This window comes from Lycium barbarum, chromosome 11, assembly GCF_019175385.1.
Source record: "Lycium barbarum isolate Lr01 chromosome 11, ASM1917538v2, whole genome shotgun sequence".
Lineage (NCBI taxonomy): Eukaryota > Viridiplantae > Streptophyta > Magnoliopsida > Solanales > Solanaceae > Lycium > Lycium barbarum.
Window position 1 is genome coordinate 71,283,530 of NC_083347.1, and position 18,264 is coordinate 71,301,793.

General features: G+C 39.0%; 1 long non-coding RNA gene across 1 annotated transcript; it reads left to right on the forward strand.

Moving 5' to 3' along the window:
• Positions 1–1,142: 1,142 nt before the first annotated feature.
• Positions 1,143–14,373, forward strand: LOC132617976 (uncharacterized). Its single transcript, XR_009573905.1, has 2 exons — positions 1,143–13,636; positions 13,765–14,373. It is a non-coding gene; the product is annotated as an uncharacterized LOC132617976 (long non-coding RNA).
• Positions 14,374–18,264: the final 3,891 nt, after the last annotated feature.

Genomic DNA, 18,264 nt, shown 5'->3' on the forward strand with positions numbered 1-18,264 from the left:
GACCTCGGGTGGCAAATAGTGGCGGATGAAGGCATCTACAAATTCTTGCCAAACGGGAGGAGGGACATTCTTTTTTTTTATGATATCTAATTATTGTACCATAATACCGCCATATCTCGGAGTCTATAAGATGCCAACTCCACAGATTCAGTTTCGAAGGCATGAATAATCTTCAATGTTCTCAACATTTCATCAATAAAACTTTGCGGGTCTTCATTCGGCTTTGACCCGAAAAACTCCGGAGGATTCAAACTCATGAAATCACGGGCTCTGGTACTAGCTGCCCGATCACTTGGACCCGCATTCTGCCGCTGTGCCTGGGCGGCAACTAACTGCGTCAATAGATGAATAGCCTCGGTCACTTGTTGACCCGAAGTAGCCGGTGGAGTAACTTGTGGCATAGGAGCTGGAGCTGAAGCCCCTTCCTGTTCTTCTATAATAGGTGGAGTGGGAGAAGTATTAGATGGAGCCTCATTATGTGATTCGCCCTCTTCTACATTCATTGGCGGCTCTCTTTCTACCTGCCTTTTCATCGTGGTCTTGCCCTTCTGGGCGGCTGTAGCTTTTCCCTCTAGCGGCATTTCTGAAATCATAGCACACTATTAAGGAATAGAAAATCTTATAACACAGCTCTATCGCACGATCTCTTAAGATGAAAGATGGTCATTTTTCCTAAATGCCCTGTAGCCTCTTGTTTATTAGTGTGGCGCGCAACACACCATAAACAAGACTCTACTAGACACGACTCGGAGACACTTCCTAGGACTGAACTGCTTTGATACCACTTTTGTCACGACCCGACTAGGGGCCATGACGAGTACCCGGGGCTAACCACCGAGCACCGCTCATACCATTACCCATCGTACCCATCAAACGTTCATTCATTAGTCTTATACTCAAATCATAGGAAACCCATTTTTCATTTGGAAACATAATTACCTTTATATGCATAAGCACTTCGGCTATCAAAATAATGTACATACAATAGGGACATCGTGAGACCATGCTACCCACACATACGTATCTACGAGCCTCTACTAGAGTGCTAGATATAGGGACGGGACAGGACCCCGTCGTGCCCAAAATACATATATATATATATATATATATATATATATATATATATATATATATATATATATATATATATATATATATACACACACACAAAAGAATAAGTCAATAGCACCTCCGGAATAATGGAGTGCTCTCAAGTCAGCTAATAGCTCCTACGAGTCGGGATCACCTCCCTGTCTACCTATGGGCATGAACATAGCGACCAAAGAAAACGGGCGTCAGTACGAACATTATACTGAGTATGTAAGGCATGAATGAAATGAACATAATAGAGAAATCATAAGACATAAGATGAAGATATAACCTGCATAACTTTTAAGGGTGGATACATTTCATACATATATCTTATATAATCATAGTACATGTATCATCATAGCGCATACATCATCGTATCATATAAATCATCATCGTTAACCCGCGTCTGGGTAACCATCATATGCCGCCCACAAGTGGTGTCATGCCCGGCCCTCTAGGCTCGGTGTAAACATAGCAGCCCGTCTTAGCGGTGACATGCCCAGCCATTTAGGCACAGTGAAATCGTATGCAGCCCGCCTTCGCGGTGACATGCCCGGCCAACTAGGCACGGTGGAATTGTATCGTCATATAGTCAACATAAACTTATCATTATTATACATCTCATAGGCATATCATGACCTTATCATAACTTAGCATCATTATACATTTATCATCAAAACATACATTAGAGCTTGAAGGCAACTATGGCTATGTCGGGGTGACATAAGGTCGTGAACCCCCGATTACATTATGGAGTGATCATAATCATTATATCTCACCTTGAGGGGGATAACATTTTAAGGTGAGTGTACACAAGGAAAAACATCAATGGAACCGTACTTAGGATCACTACCTTCGTAGGAATGTCATATCATGAGCTTAGAACTTCTAGACTTAGATTCATCATCAGTATTGTCATATTCGTAACGTATCTCTTTTCTTTATCATGTGCGTATGTAGCTCTTTATAGTCATGGACTCGTAATTTCCGTTATTTAGGAAGATTATGGAAAAATTAGGAAGATTTATACCATAGGAGTCATGCCTTAGAAGGAAAGGATTAGCCTTACATACCTCTTTCGTTTAACAGTTCTATCGCTTGATTGTTCTCCTTCGATGCTCGCGTTTCTACCTTCAAGAAAGTTCGTATTAACATTAGCTAATCGATTATAAGAACGTGCTTAGGAAAAGCTAGGGAAAATTGGGCAGCATTTCCTTTGTTTATACAACTTTCCTCATATCATATATCGACTCCCAAGCATCCATAACAACATTCACAATATTATAGGCAACGATCACCATTCATCTACATTATCCACATTTCACAATTTCACTTCAATTCCTCCATAACTAGGGTCATAGTATAATATTACACTTGTCTCTTCGTAATGTTTCTCCCATATTCTTAATGTCATTTATAACATATTCATAATCACAACATGTCAAGAATCATGATCCATTCCAAGCTACCACTCAAAATGTCATTATTCTTACGTTCATAACCCATTTTCTATCTCCTTTTACAATTCAAGTCTTTCAACCTCTCGATACTCTAAACAACATGGAATGATCATAAAACTTACCTTTGATGGTGTGAGAATGAGCTTTAAGTGGAAATACTTCACTTGAGAAAAACCCTAGTTCCACTTCCCATGAGATTTATTGCCTTAGATGAACCCTAGTGAGTTTCTTGCACTTGTTTCTCTTGATTTGATGAAGTTGATCCTTAGTTTCACTTGGATTCTTGTAGATGAAGAGTGGAGAGAGTTCTAGAGGGTTCTTGAGGTGTGGAGAGAAAATGAGAAGATGGGAAATGAAAATAATGAACTTGGGTCCCTTATTTAAAAACTTAAAATTCTATCCCGACTAAATTATACGGACACTTATACGGTCCGTATAAGTGACCGTAAAATTATCCCAGCAACAACTCATTTTGTGACCATTATACGGCACATTATACGGTCCGTATAAGTGACCGTAAAATTATCCCAGCAACAACTCATTTTGTGACCATTATACGGCACATTATATGGTCCGTATAAGTGACCGTATAATCCCATCAGTGAGGGACCTTCATTGTGACGATTCTGCGGACCATTATACGGACCGTATAATATTATACGGACCGTATGATTGGTCGTATAATCTATCTCTTCTCCGATTTTGTTCTCGTCACTTCGTTTGATCTCCAATCATTATGGAACCTTCTTGATACTTGTTTAACACCTCGTTAACAATCTAAGAGACATTATAACTCTTCTCCAAAACATCATTAAGCCATCATTAATTCGATACTCATAAATCCTGCCGGACACACAACATGTACCTTGTTTTCCTTAACAACTTTCGTCTCCCACCTCAAATGTCTTTGAAATCTCATTTAGAATCAACAAATGTTATTTCTTACTTATTAAAACATCGCATACGTCGTGCCCTTCATTAGCCTATTCACTGTACGTTAACGAGAAATTTCCGAGGTGTAACAGTAAGTCCACCCAAAAAGGTTTTTGAAAAAAAAACATTAAGTATAGAAAATAGTTTTATACAAAAGATAGTTTTTATATACTATATAGTTCGCATATAAACTGTATTATATTTAATAGACCAATTTTATTCTAACTTTCAACCGATTTTAATCCGTTTTATACAAGTTCTAAATGTCACAATATAGTCCAAACAGTTTCGAATTAATCCAATACAGTCCAAGTCCTCAAGTTTTAGAAATGTCAATTTCAGTCCCAAAAGTTTCTTATTTTTTTAGCGGTTCCAGTAAATGATAGTCCTAATCAGTCTATTTATTCAACTTATACATGTTTCATGCCAATTTTATATAGAAATCAATTTTAACGACTCTAAATTATGCGATTACCAATTAAGGGTTCCAATATATATACAATCTAGTGCGCAAATAAGGAATTAAAATTGCGTAAATGATAAAGAGTGAGATTTTGGGTCGACCAAGCCCAAACGTAGATATTATGCAACAGTTTGTCCTTAATAAGCTCCATTTTGCTCCAGATTTGGTTAACTCGATCTAGATACATTAGTGGACCTCGTGGAAGCCGACCAACGGGTTTTTGGGTGTACAAATACAAATGGATATACAACATTAGTACATGTTCAAAATTAAACTAAATATGAGAATGGAATTAAACTAATTACTATTATAAAGCCAAAAAATTAAATTACAACTCTCATTTGGGCCAAGCCCATAATAATTAACCGACAAAACTAACCCAACTATGAAAATGAGCCCCAATTTAACCAAGGCTGCTAATCAGGTAAAGTAGACAGGCCCAACTCCAATTTTTACCCCAAAATTCTCTAAGTGTCAAGGCTATAATATACCGAGCATACAACTGCTATGCCCACCTGTTTTCTCTCTAAATCTCTGAGTGTTGAATGTAATACCAAATATACCAACAATGTGCTTCCTAGCCTCCTCTTCCAATTTTTCTAAATGTTATACTTGTGATACACACAATATACAACTATTATACTCACTTATATTTCTGAAATTTTTCTAAGTGTTAAGCTGGCAGTATACATGATATACAACTTATATGCCTCTCAATTTTCTCAAAATTTTCTAAGTGTTGAAACTCTTATATACCAAGACACACATAGTGATATACCACATAATGGGGAGAGCAAAACCACCCTAAAAGGGCATACCCTCCATATACTCTAATTTAAGCTCTTAACACTCAAGTAATCACACAGAACAACATAAGGAAATTCTCAGCAAAATACACAAATATTATCATAAGTCCAACTGGACGCAGAAACTAACAGCAGACAATTCTTCAATGAGCAGGCATGAGGATCATGATAAACATAACAAATATCAGCCTTAACTGGTCATTTAAAAGGCTAGGGTTATGTAGAAGGTTCAACTAGGTGCAAGGAGAGGAGCTCAAGTAAGCAAAGCAGGGACAAGATTTCAGCTTTTAGAGTACCAAACTTAGAATGAATGTCACATAGTTGACTCATAGAGCCTGTAGAGGATTAAAATGGCCTAGATACATAGTTTCAAACTAACTCTTATGTCACAGAATCCAAACTATAGTCCTGATGTAAGGTTCAAACAAATTCAAGACTCAAATGAAGCCAATAAGTAGAAGGCAAGCCATGAAGCAATTCAGAGGTTCATTCAAGTAGAAACCAAGTGTTAAAAAAAGCAGAAGGTCTTCTTAGGTCCATTTCAATCTTATGAATAGTCAAAACTGGTTTCAAGTAAGTTATTTCCAAGTTATCTCTTCTTTAGTAAGTTGCAGAGTCAAAGCAGTGTAATTCCAACTGAATGAAGCCATTTTTTCACTTAACAAGTTGAGTAAGTTCAATCAAAGTTTTAATGATCATTTTAGGCAGTTTTAAAGCCATCGGGATCCAAGTCAATATAGAACAGGCACAACAAGTTAGGTATAGAGTCAAATAATCATAATACATTCTCAGAATTGGCACATAGTGACATATAAGTTGTTTAGTCATTATAAGGTTCACAAGTAAACCTATGAGGGTTGCCTTACGTTCTAGAAATGTGAGTCAACTATTCAGAACAAGTGCAGATAAACAGAGGTTCCTACATGACAAGTTCTGAGGAGTTTAAGTTTAAACAAAAATCCAAGGCACTATCTAAAGTATAGGGATGACCAATGCACATAGTTTGGCTCAAATAGGTGAAACTAGGTCAAAAGGGGATATTCCTAGGTATGGTATGCATAAACCAGGATCATGTGAACATAGTTTTAAACCCATTTTCAGCACATTTGTACCAATGGTACCTTTTCCAACCAAATTTTCACATAAATCACAATAATACAGGTAAGAATCTAACCAATTGTACCCGAAAGAACAAATAAAAATCAGAAAATATTATGATAGCATGCCTTGTCATCAATAAATCAAAATTACCACCCTATAACGGTACCATAGTACAAAAAGATAAAATTCCCCAAAATCGTACCCAACCACGAACCCACGTAGGAAATTCCCCCTTAGGTCCCTTTCTCAAGTGTTATGGGGCACAAGATGGCAAAGAGCTCGTGGCTCTGCCCATGGCAACCATAGCACGAAGGAATCCTAGAGTAACTTCCTAAATTAGGATTCGATTAGGAATAAAAACACAGATTCGAGGAAAATGAACCTGGGAATCACGAAAACTCGTGATAAAGAACAAAAACCCTTAAAAGTCCGGCCAAAAATACGCATAAATCCTATGGATAGACTGCCAATAGCGGAACCCTAATATCGCCTTCAAATCGCCTAAGAAGAGGAAAGGGTGGTCGGGTGAAGGAAAAATAAAGAGTGGGGCTGGAAGTTTATTTTTTATTAACTCCCCCCCCCCCCCCCCCCCAAGTTTTTAAGAGTTTAAATTAGTCCCCCTCCCAATTTAGATCAAATAAATGACTAAGTAATATAAATACATATACAACTAAATAAAATAGTTATTTAGGCTAATTAAAATTTAAAACTCGCAAATTTAAAATATTAGCTTCGAAACGAGCCTAATATTGATATAGTTCTGGAGGATATTCAAGAATATGAAAAATGCGGTCAAGAGTAAACCGTAATTCATATGTCGTTTTAATTAACAATTTTCCCGAGCTAGACGGAACGGGATGTGTATCTTCTCTTCAAATCACGTTTGTGAAAGTAAATAACTTGTAATTTCTTGTAATTGTTAATTTTTATGAAAATAATAATTAAGCGTCAATTTGTGCAATTTTCTCGGGATTTTTAATTTTTTAAGGGCATCCTCATCCCATCTTGGACTCAGGAAATATGGAAATTAAAAATATACGTTTTCTGAGGTGTAAATTAGGTGTCAACAATTGCCCTTTCGAAGTTCAAGGATGGCATCCTTGAGCTACGAATTTGACAAACCTAATTTTTCACTGAATAATAGAAAGCACTGTCCTTTTTGCGCAATATTTCAGAAGTATGGCCGGACCCTGGTTTCTGGGCTTCCTACATATCTCAGGCTAAATAAGAATTCAGGCCATTTGTAGTTCTGACTTTATGAGGACTATAAATTAAAAAGTTTTCTTTAAGCTATCTCGGGATATCCCAAGATAATTATAGGAATATGGTCGAGCCTCGAAACTTGAGTAGCCTACATATCCCTAGCTTTGGGAATCAGGCCAATTGTAGTTCGACTTGATAACCCGAAAAGGAACATCCCTTTATGTGGGAACCCCTTTGTCTATTTCCGGTTGAAAATCCGAACCGGAGGCGATTTTTGAAAGGACTTATTAGTGTTGATGCTTGAAATGATCTCCAATCCCTGGTGTAGAAATCTTGACTTTCGTACACGATTTTTGACTGGATGCCCAAGAAAGTTCCACGTATGCTCCGCATGTTTTGAATCCGGGTTTTGCTCCCACCTTTGGTAGTTTCTAGCTCATTTCCAAATGCTGAGTCCTGCGTGTTAGTCTTTTGAAAATTTTAATTTTAATGTAGTCATACCTGTGTGGCATTTTGCCATTTTGTTGACATTGTAATCATCCTCCGATGTCCGTCTTTTGGCAAAGGCTTGTCCATTTTCTTTCTTCTCTCGTGTCAGTGTGTGTTTTTGTGTATATTTTTTTAAAAATAATAATCTACTCTGGATAATAATCACGATACTTCGATCGGTTTTTTACGTCATCATCAGACGTTTTCATCGTCCAATGATAACTTCTGTTGGGATGTGGGTCGGGCTATATCGCATTTCTGTGAACCTACACGCCCCAGTCTGGCTGTCGTTTTCGTAACTCGATATGTCAATCATGAAACCCATGTTTTCTCGTGTGGGGCTATTTTTGTTTCTTACGAGGTCCACTACCCTCGAAAATTTGGCATCACATCATGATTTCATATCGCGATGACTGTCCAAATCTGGTGTTGCACATCTCATTATCCGCATACGGTGACCGCGGTACACCAGTTAGTCTAACATCACCTATAGTAAAAAATACCCAAATGTAGACTGCACATTAGAGTGTAGTATCATATTCCTCTCATGTTGACCGCTAACCCTTGTATCCAAAATTACAACATTTAGTCAGAATTTTCAAGTTAACTATGGCATATTCAGGGGCGGAGCCTTTTCTCATGACTACCACTATCCCTGACCCATGATTACGTTAACTTGAAATAGACTGCAATAGCGACCACAAATTTTGACGTAGGAATCACATTCGTATTTCAACGATTGCGGACATCAACTCGGAATTACGCTACCTATTTTTGGCTATATATATGGATGGCGACTTAGCCCCTTCGGCACGTAGTGTCTTGATCCATATCGTCATTTTGAGGATTGAAGCTTATCTCGGTGGCAATACTTACACCTTCATTTTTTGACTCCGGGGAAGAATACCCGTCCGTCGAAAGGATTCACATCTTCCAAAAGGACTAGACTCGATTGTGAGTAACGGCATTCAATCCCGCTATCAACGCGTCATTTTAAATTTTTGTATTTTTGGACGTCCACTCAGCCAATGTATCAAGGCAAGACATGTGACGTCTAGGTCGAGGTCTCAATACCTTGATACAAAAGTTGTTTTTAGTGGAAACCCAGCTTTTGAATACATGAGTGCTAAACTGTTATGAGATACGAATACGTGTAAACATGGATATCATAACATGGGATTTGAATGAGAAAAACATGATTGTTACAACATGAGGGTTGAATACTGAGCACGGGTAGGATTTGAACACTTAGAGACATGAGCATAGATGTTCGTATGTCCCCACGGTAGACATATCAGATAAAAGTACGAATTAAGCTTTGAATGAAATCGCAATTTAGTGCAAATGAGTCTATTATGAGTCATAGAATATAAATAGGATCCTAACATCTAGTGTGAAACTCGAGCATGGCATATCATGAATACATCAAACCTGAGACTCTGATCCCGAGCTTTGTCCTTCACACACATATAAAAGTGACCCTATTGTACACGGTTTCATAGACTCCCTAAGACACTTCAACCTGGGGCTCTGAAACCAAGCTTTGTTACGCCCCGAACCATGGCCTAGCTGAAACACGACACTCGATGCCTTACTGCATCTGACTGAGCGAACCACATGACTTGCTGAATCATCATGAAGCATAACATAAGTGGAATATAGCATGAAATGTGATGAGATTTTATAAAACATGAGATGTGATAATAATTTAATGAAATACTTGTTTAAATCATGAATGCGGAAATATCATAAATCGAGCCAAAGATGGCTACACGACTCTGAGTATCTGACATAACAGACTGACTAGTCTATGAAACCTCTAATCATGAGTCTTGAATGGAAAACGTACTTGCTGGGACAAGCCCCCAGCATACCTTTAAATTCATAACTAATGAAATAAAGATAACTGACTAAAACCCCGAATGAGATGGGGCTCACCAATAAGCTGATACGTGTAGAGTCCTACTAAGCAGATGTGTCGTCCTGTAAATCTGTACCTACATCGTGAAACATCGTGAAATACAGGCCCCCGAGCCATAAAAGGGGACGTCAGCACATTAAATATACTGGTATGAAAAGCAACTGACCGAAACAACGTGGGACATGGAAATAACATAATAGAGACTGAACTGAAACATGATCATGAACATGAGTACATGTACATATATAACATGTGTAAAGTATCGTGAGTAGGGAGAACAGTAAATATAGCCGACAACATGGTCTGGTACTTGCGTCTTACCAGCAGAATACTCATACCTTGCCAGGGACATGAGATTTAATAATATTATGAAAGGATTCAGTCATTATGACAGATCGTCCTAAGCATGAGTGGAGCGATCCTCATCCTACGGTGACTACGTAGTTTCGGGCTGTTTGAAGCCTTCTCGGCAATTAATGCAACTCCCAAAAAAATGAACATGGAAAATAAGTGGCATTTGCTGCCTATGGCTTTTCATGAATGAAAACTTGCATGTACATAGATATTATTAGTATTATTCTTGCATGAACTTATAAAACATATATATAGATTTTCTTGAAAATATCATAACAGTTCATAAGCTTACATGTAAGAACCCATGGAATGCAAGGTATGGGTTTTCATGGATTACGGACAGATTCTGAATAATAATAATGATGTATCAAGAACACAATGAAGAATTTATAACAATTTAATACATAATATAACATAGGGCATGGACCTAGGGTTACCATGAACATGGTTAAAAATCCTAGTTTTTGTAAAGCTTCATACTTTATGGAAGAAGAAGCGTGGGGAAGAAAAATGATATTCCCACACGTAGATAGCAACCCTACATACCTGTAAACGCTCCAATCTAATGAACTAAACTGCTTCTCTGACGAAGAACACCAAAACTCTAGCTTTGAATCGCTTAAGATGGATTTACCTTGGAAATCCTATATTTTGGTTGAAGAATCATGTTACAATTCATGAATTAATGTTATAATTACTTAGGAATTGCTAAAGCGATCTTACCTTGACGTGGGAGGATGGGGAGAGGAGGAAAATGGCTGCTTAGGGCTTTAAAACAAAGTTGGAATGTTTGATAAATGAAACTTCGAGTTAAAGTGTTGAATTTATAGCATGGGGCATTTTGGACACCTAGGCTCGCCGAGCGCGGTCTATTGCTTGCCCCTGCCTCGCTTTGGGTTGAGATCGGCGAGCTCCCTTGTCCATTTTACACTTAGACGATTTTCTTGAATTTTTCCACTTTTGGACCCCTACCTCGCTAAGCGCGGCCCAAGGCGAGCCCTTGCCTCGCTTTGGGGCGAGCTCGGCGAGCTCTCTAGTCACTTTTACACTCAGTCGACAGTGTTTAGAAAACTGGGCATAACTCCTAGTACCAAGCTCCGTTCGGGCTCCACAGTATACCATTGGAAATCTATTTCAAAGGGATATAACTTTCATGTTTTAAGTTTTCTCAAATTATTAACGAATCTTCCTGTAATTGGGCTGGAAGGCAGATATATCAAAAAGTTAGTCGATTCTACCGAATCTTAAGCACCTCTCTATTAGCCATTTTGAGACGATCATATCTCCTTGATCTGAACTCCAATTGGCCTGGTCCTTATATGCCTGAAAAGATATTTCTATGTACTACAACTTTCATTAAGAAACCTTTTACAAATTCTCAACGAATCAAGGGGTTATGGGTGCCCGAAGTAGGCTTGTCAACCACTTTCGTAATACGTATAAACTTTCTGTTTTTCCGCTAAAACTCTAACGATACAAGTCTAACCTTTGTTGAAAGATATGGGATGTTACAGATGGCCTCACTTTAGGACAATATGGATAGTGCTCGTATTCAGGCATATGCTCAGAATATGAAGGATCATGAACGTCAACAGCGGGCCAAGCAGGATCCGGACAGAGGTCGTTGTAAGTGGGCAAGGTCTGCAGGTTATTATGGTGATTATCAAGGAGGTTATAAGCCTCATTATCCCAGACGATCAACCCCTTCAGCAGTTAGTGAACCTTCTCAATTTCAGGGGCATCGTTATGACTGATCCATTTATTCTGAACCGGCTCAAAGTTCGAGGGCGCCAGATCTTTTTTATAGGGGAGAGTCTAGTCAGGCAAAGCCCCCATTGCCCCATTATGACCCGTGTGGTAAAGTCCACTCTGGTCAGTATCTCCAGGGTATGGGGGTGTACTACACTTGTGGGCAGCCTGGTCATGTCATACGAAACTGTCCGTCTCACGGTAGAGGTGGCCCGACTCAGCTGACAGGTTTGGTTGCAGGCTCTTCATCTTCTGTTCGCCCACCTGGGCAAGGTTTCTCTTTAAATCCAGCAATCAGAGGTAGGGCAGAGATCAGACCTCTGGTTCAGGCAGCAGTCAGAATCGTATTTATGCACTCACAGGGCAGCAGGATCTTAAGTCGTCCCCAGATGTTGTGATCGGCATCTTATCCATCTGTTCTTATGATGTTTATGCATTAATTGATCCTGGCTCTACGCTATTTTATATCACTACATATGTTGCTAATAAGTTTGGTATTAAGCCAGAATCTTTATCTAAGCATTTCTCAATTTCTACCCTAGTCGGGGAGCCTGTTATTGCAAGACGAATTTATCGTAAGTGTGTGGTTACGACATGTGACTGCGAAACTCTTGCTGATTTAGTAAAATTAGAAATGGTGGACTTCGATACTATTATGAGTATGTATTGGTTAGCTTCTTGTTATGCCAATGTTGAATGTTGGTCTAAAACAGTGAAATTTTAGTTTTCGGGCAAACCAGTTCTTAAATGGAGGGGTAATACCCCAGCACCAAAAGGTAGGATTATTTCCTACCTTAAGGCGTGGAAGATGATTTCCAAAGGCTATATTTATCATTTGGTTCGAGTTAGGAGTATGAAGCGTAACCACCAACTCTACAGTCTGTTCTAATAGTTAATGAATTTCAGGATATATTCCCTGATGAATTCCGCCGGAGAGAGAATTTGAATTTGCGATTGATGTGTAGCCGGGAACTCATCCCATCTCTAATCCTCCCTATCGTATGTCCCCTTCCAAATTACGAAAATTGAAGGTGAAATTACAAGACTTGCTAGACAAGGGCTTCATTAGGCCCAGCACTTCTCCGTCAGGAGCGCCAGTAATATTTATGCGCAAGAAGGATGGCTCACTAAGAATGTGTATTGACTACCGGTAACTAAATAAGGTGACTATCAAGAATAAATATCCATTGCCCAGATTTGATGATTCATTTGATCAGCTGCAATGTGCCAAATGTTTCTCGAAGATTGACTTGAGGTCAGAGTATCATCAGCTACATGTAAAAGGGGAAGAAATTCCAAAGACAGTTGTTCGAATTAGATATGGACATTTTGAATTCTTAGTTATGTACTACGGATTGACAAATGCTCCAACGGCATTCATGGCACTAATGAATACTGTATTTAGGCCCTTCTTGGATGTCTTTGTTGTTGTATTCATTGACGATATCCTGGTATATTCTCAGTCTGAAGCAGAACATGCTGATCACCTTCGGAAGGTGTTACAAACATTACGAGATCGAAGGTTGTACGCAAAGTTCTCCAAATGTGACTTTTGGCTAACTTCAGTAGCTTTTCTAGGCCTTGTTGTGTCTAACGAGGGTATTAAAGTTGATAATCGGAAGATCGAAGCCGTTAAGAATTTCCTAGCCAACAACAACCTTAGAAGTTCGAAGTTTCTTGGGCCTTGCGGGATGTTATCGGAGATTTGTAGAAGGATTCTCTTCTATAGCAGCTCCTTTGAAAAAATTAACTCAGAAAACAACCAAGTTTCAATGGTCAGAAGATTATGAGCCGAGTTTCCTGAAATTGAAAGACAAGTTGACATCCGCTCATGTTCTCACCTTTCTAGAAGGCACTGAGAGTTACACTGTATATTGTGACGCTTCAAGCACAGGTCTGGGATGTGTATTAATGCAAAATGTTAAGGTGATCGCTTATGGCTCCAGACAGTTGCGGAAACATGAGCAAACCTATCCAACTCATGATCTTGAGTTGGCGGCAGTAATATACGCTCTGAAGATATGGCGGCATTACTTATATGGAGCTCATGTTGATATTTATACAGGTCATAAAATCCTTTAATATATATTGATGTGCCGTGAAATTATGGCACAGCTAATGCTTTTTAACTATAAGTTTTACTGGTTTTCGAGTAAGTTTGTGTTAGTTTGATGTGTTTTGGCAGTTGTGCAGGTATTTCGAAGTCGGAATGGTCGGCAAGAGAAAATAAGGAAATGAAGTGTTCTGTATTGATATGCACTAAGTACGGACCGTCGACATGTCTTTGGTTCATCGTTTTGGATCATAGAATTGCAAGGAGAGTTCCTGCAGCTAAGTAAGCTCGACGACATGCAGAGCTGGATGATTGACGGACCGTCAACATGTTCGACGATCCGTCGAGTTACCTCGTCGACATACATCCTACAAAGTGTAAAGTGCCTTCAGACCGTTGAGTTGCACCTTCGACATGATCAACGGTCGTCGAAGTGCAAAGATGGTTGAACTCCTGCGGAATGAAAGTCTGTCATCAGATCGTCGTCAAGCCCGTCGACATGTTGACGACCGTCGAAGCACAATGACGACCCATCAAGTTGCAAGCCGACGTGGAACAGGATTGGGATTAACTATTCCGAGTTTAACTTATATAAATACCTGTTTAGGTTTTATTTTTCAGACATCTGGAGTTTTAGACTGGTAATAATTACTTTTGGGTTGTTATTACTTTTGAAGATTTTCCAGACAATTACATTCGTTTATTTTCAAGTTTTATTTGTAAGTTCAATACAAAATTCAATTATGCAATCTTCAATCTTTTATTGTTTTCTTGTTGCCATGAGTAGCTAAACACCTTTACTAAGATTGTGAACCCAAGGATGGTTGTTTGTGATTGGGGATTGTGATTGATATACGCATAATGGATTGTTAGGGATTATTTGTTCTTCGTTTTCATCATATAGTTAGTGGTTGCAAACATTAGCTAATGCCAAAAACTTTAGTTTATTTGGGAAAACAACTAGGGTTAGGTAAGAACGAATAACAAGAACTCAAGACTTTAAACCTTGTTTAATAAATTGACTTAAGAATAAGAGGAATTTATTTGGCATAATTAACTGTTCTTCATGCATACTTTCTTATCTTTGGAAAAAGCATAGAAAGAAATAATCTTTTCTTATTGGGAAATAGTCTAGATTCACATAGAGGTTAAGCGCATCCATACAAACGGTCCATTAGAAGTATATCAAGATCGATACCCAAGATCATACACTTTATGTGAAGGGGATGCAACCTTGGTTCTTTTTAATCATATATTTACAACTCTAAATTTCTGGTCACTTTAAATTAGTCCATAAACCAAAACTCCTATAAAACCCTTTTTCTGGAATACACCAGGACCGCAAGATTAGTATAATACTTATTTAGTAAACTTTTCACACCATATTCTCTGTGGGACTCGACCCAACCCTTGTTGGGCTACTATATTTGACATCGTTCGCTTTACGCTATTAAAAGGTGTAATTTGAGCGTATCAAATTTTGACGCCGTTGCCGGGGAATATAGTTTTGAAATTACTAAATAGTGTTTACTCTTCTTAAAGTATTTGTCATATTCCAACACACCTCATTTTCTACCTTGTAAACCAGGTGATCATGGCTAACAACGAACTTCCAGTCGATAATGTTTTTACTGATGAGTCAGAACCAGAGGATGACTTTGCATCTGTAATAATTCATCCGAGGGTGACTGCTACTACTATTAAGTTTGATAATTCCCTCTATCATATGCTCAAACAAGAGGGATACTTTCGGAATGCAGTCGATGATGACCCGCACCTACATATAACAAACTTTCTCGAGGTATGCGCTCAGCATATCCAACAGGGTGTGACTCAAGAAGCTGTCTGGCTGAAACTATTCAAATATTCTTTAGCAGGAGAAGCGAGAAAATGGTTCACAAAGCAGCTCCGAAAATCTATTGCTACATGGGAAGAGATGGTCAAAGTGTTTCTCAGGAAGTGGTATCCCCCGAGTAAAAGAGCTGAAATTTATGATCAGATTTACGAGTTCAAAAAACGTTATGGGGAACAACTTTTTGAAGCTTGGGAGAGGTACAAAGAATATTTGGATAGAATTCCGAACCATGGTTTCCCAGATCAGATGCTGAAGGAGAAGTTCTACAGAGGGTTGGATCCTATGACCCAAGCAATAGCCAATAATGTTGTTGGCGGATGTTTCATGAATAAGTCCTATGCTAATATTACTAATATACTTGATCGATTGACTACACCCAGTCAAGCATGGCATTCGAGTAATTCCGATGGGTTATCACTTGGGACACCATTGATCCAAAATATTGTAATGGATAGCCAGGAGATGCAGCAGACATTGGCATAGGTGGACACTAATATCTCTTTACTGACGAAATGATTGGATGATAGAGAGGCGAAGAAGGTGAATGTTTGTGAAGATATCATAGGTATGCTGCCTGGAATGTACTAAGTCCAAGAGGGTCTATATCAAGAGGGTCCCCCTCCACCAGTTGAGAATGTTCAATATGCAGACTACATCGCGAAAAGAGATATTCTTGGGCCAGTTCAAAGATACTGGAGACCTCAACAAGGGTAGGGTGCATACAACAACTAAGGGAACTACAATAACAACTATGGTGGAGCGAACCAAGGTAGATACAACAACAACAATGGCAACTTCAGAAACAGAAGTTCCAACCCTTACATTCCACCAAAAGGGTAGTCTAATGATCATAATAGTTCGAGGTTGGAGTCAATCATTGAAAAAGTGTTGGCAAGTCAGAAAAATACTGAAAAGACATTATTTGGGCTATCAGAGACCGTGGTTTATCACTCAGCGACTATTCAAAACCTTGAACAGCAGATGTGTGATGTGTGATCTTTTTAGAGAGCAGCATCCTGCTAGAAAGGGAGGACTTCCTAGTGATACTATTCCAAACCCGAAGAATGGTGGTGGTGTAGAGCGTACTTTTGCTATTAGCATGAGAAGCGGTAAAATACTTCAAGGTGCTGACAAGAAGGCGGTTGATCTGGATTCGATTATTAAGGAAGAAGAGGTGCATTTTGATGTACATATAGTAGATGATGAGGTCCATGTTGAAGAGAAAGTTGCTGATATTCTAGATGTTACTGCTGATACTAGGAAACAGACGATAAAAGGGGATCTTCGCCCTTTGACTCAGATGTACAAAGAAAAACCTCCCTTTCCTCAAAGGTTGGCCAAGAAAAATGATTATGCTAAGTGCTAAAAGTTCTATGATCAATTGAAGCAGTTCACAGTGAATTTTCCATTCTTAGATGATGTTAAAGAGATGCCCGGATTTGCCAAGTTTGTGAAAGACTTGCTTACGAAGAAGAGGTACGTTCAACATGAGACAGGGAATTCAACTCATCGTGTGAGTATTATTGCTTTCACCACAGTTCAGAAGAAGGGAGATCCAGGGGCGTTCACCATTCCGTGTAATATTGGGCTTCATGCATTCGCTCGTGCTCTATATGACAATAGGGTGAGCATCAATCTAATGCCTCTTGCTATTTTCAAGCAATCCATATTGAGAGTGCCTAGACTGACTTCTATGTAATTACAAATGGCGAACAGATCCATCAAGAAGCCAGTTGGGGTTATAGATGATGTGTTGGTACAAGTGGGTAAGTTCATGTTGCCTACTGACTTCGTTATTCTGGATTGTGCGATTGATAAAGATATTCCCGTCATCTTGGGAAGACCATTCCTTGCCACGGGGAGAGCCTTTATAGACTCTAAAAAGAACGAAATCAAGTTCCGAGTGAATGATGAAGAGGTGACTTTCCAAGCAAGTAAGGGGATGAAGTTGCCAAGTGCTTATGAGAATATCTCAGTTATTGATTCGTTTGAGGGGATTGATGATGTTGTCGAACATAAAATGGAAGAAGAAAGTTTGGGAGAGGTTCTTACTGCTATTCTGGTGAACTTTGATGCTGAAGATATAGAAGGCTATGTGGAAACTGTAAATGCGCTTGAGGGTTCAGGTTCTTACACTTACCACCCAAGAAAGATTGATCTTGATCTCGCAAATAGAACTACTCCACCAGCTAAGCCGTTTATTGTTGATCCACCAAAGCTTGAGCTTAAGCAGCTCCTATCACACTTAAGGTATGAGTTCCTTGGTCCAAATAGGACATTGCCAGTGATCGTTTCAGCATTACTAACTGAGGACCAAATTGAGCAATTAGTGGAGATTTTGCGTGAGTACAGACGCGCTATTGGTTGGACCATAGCAGACATTCGGGGTATTCCTTATGGTATTTGTGAGCATAAAATTTAGCTAGAGGAGGATAGCAAGCCGAGTGTTGAACATCGGCGGATATTGAACCAAAACATGTAAGAGGTCATGAAAAAAGATATCATAAAGTGGTTAGATGCTAGGGTAGTGTATCTGATTGCAGACAGTAAGTGGGTGAGTCCTATTCAATGTGTTTCAAAGAAAGGAGGCATCACTGTGGTGCCTAATGCAAAGAATGAGCTGATTCCCACTCGTACAATTACTGGATGGTGTGTTTGCATGGACTATAGGAAGTTGAATTCAGCTACTTGTAAAGACCATTTTCCCATGCCTTTCATTAATCAGATGTTGGATAGGCTGGCTAGGAGGTCTTAATATTGCTTCTTAGATGGATACTCTGGCTAT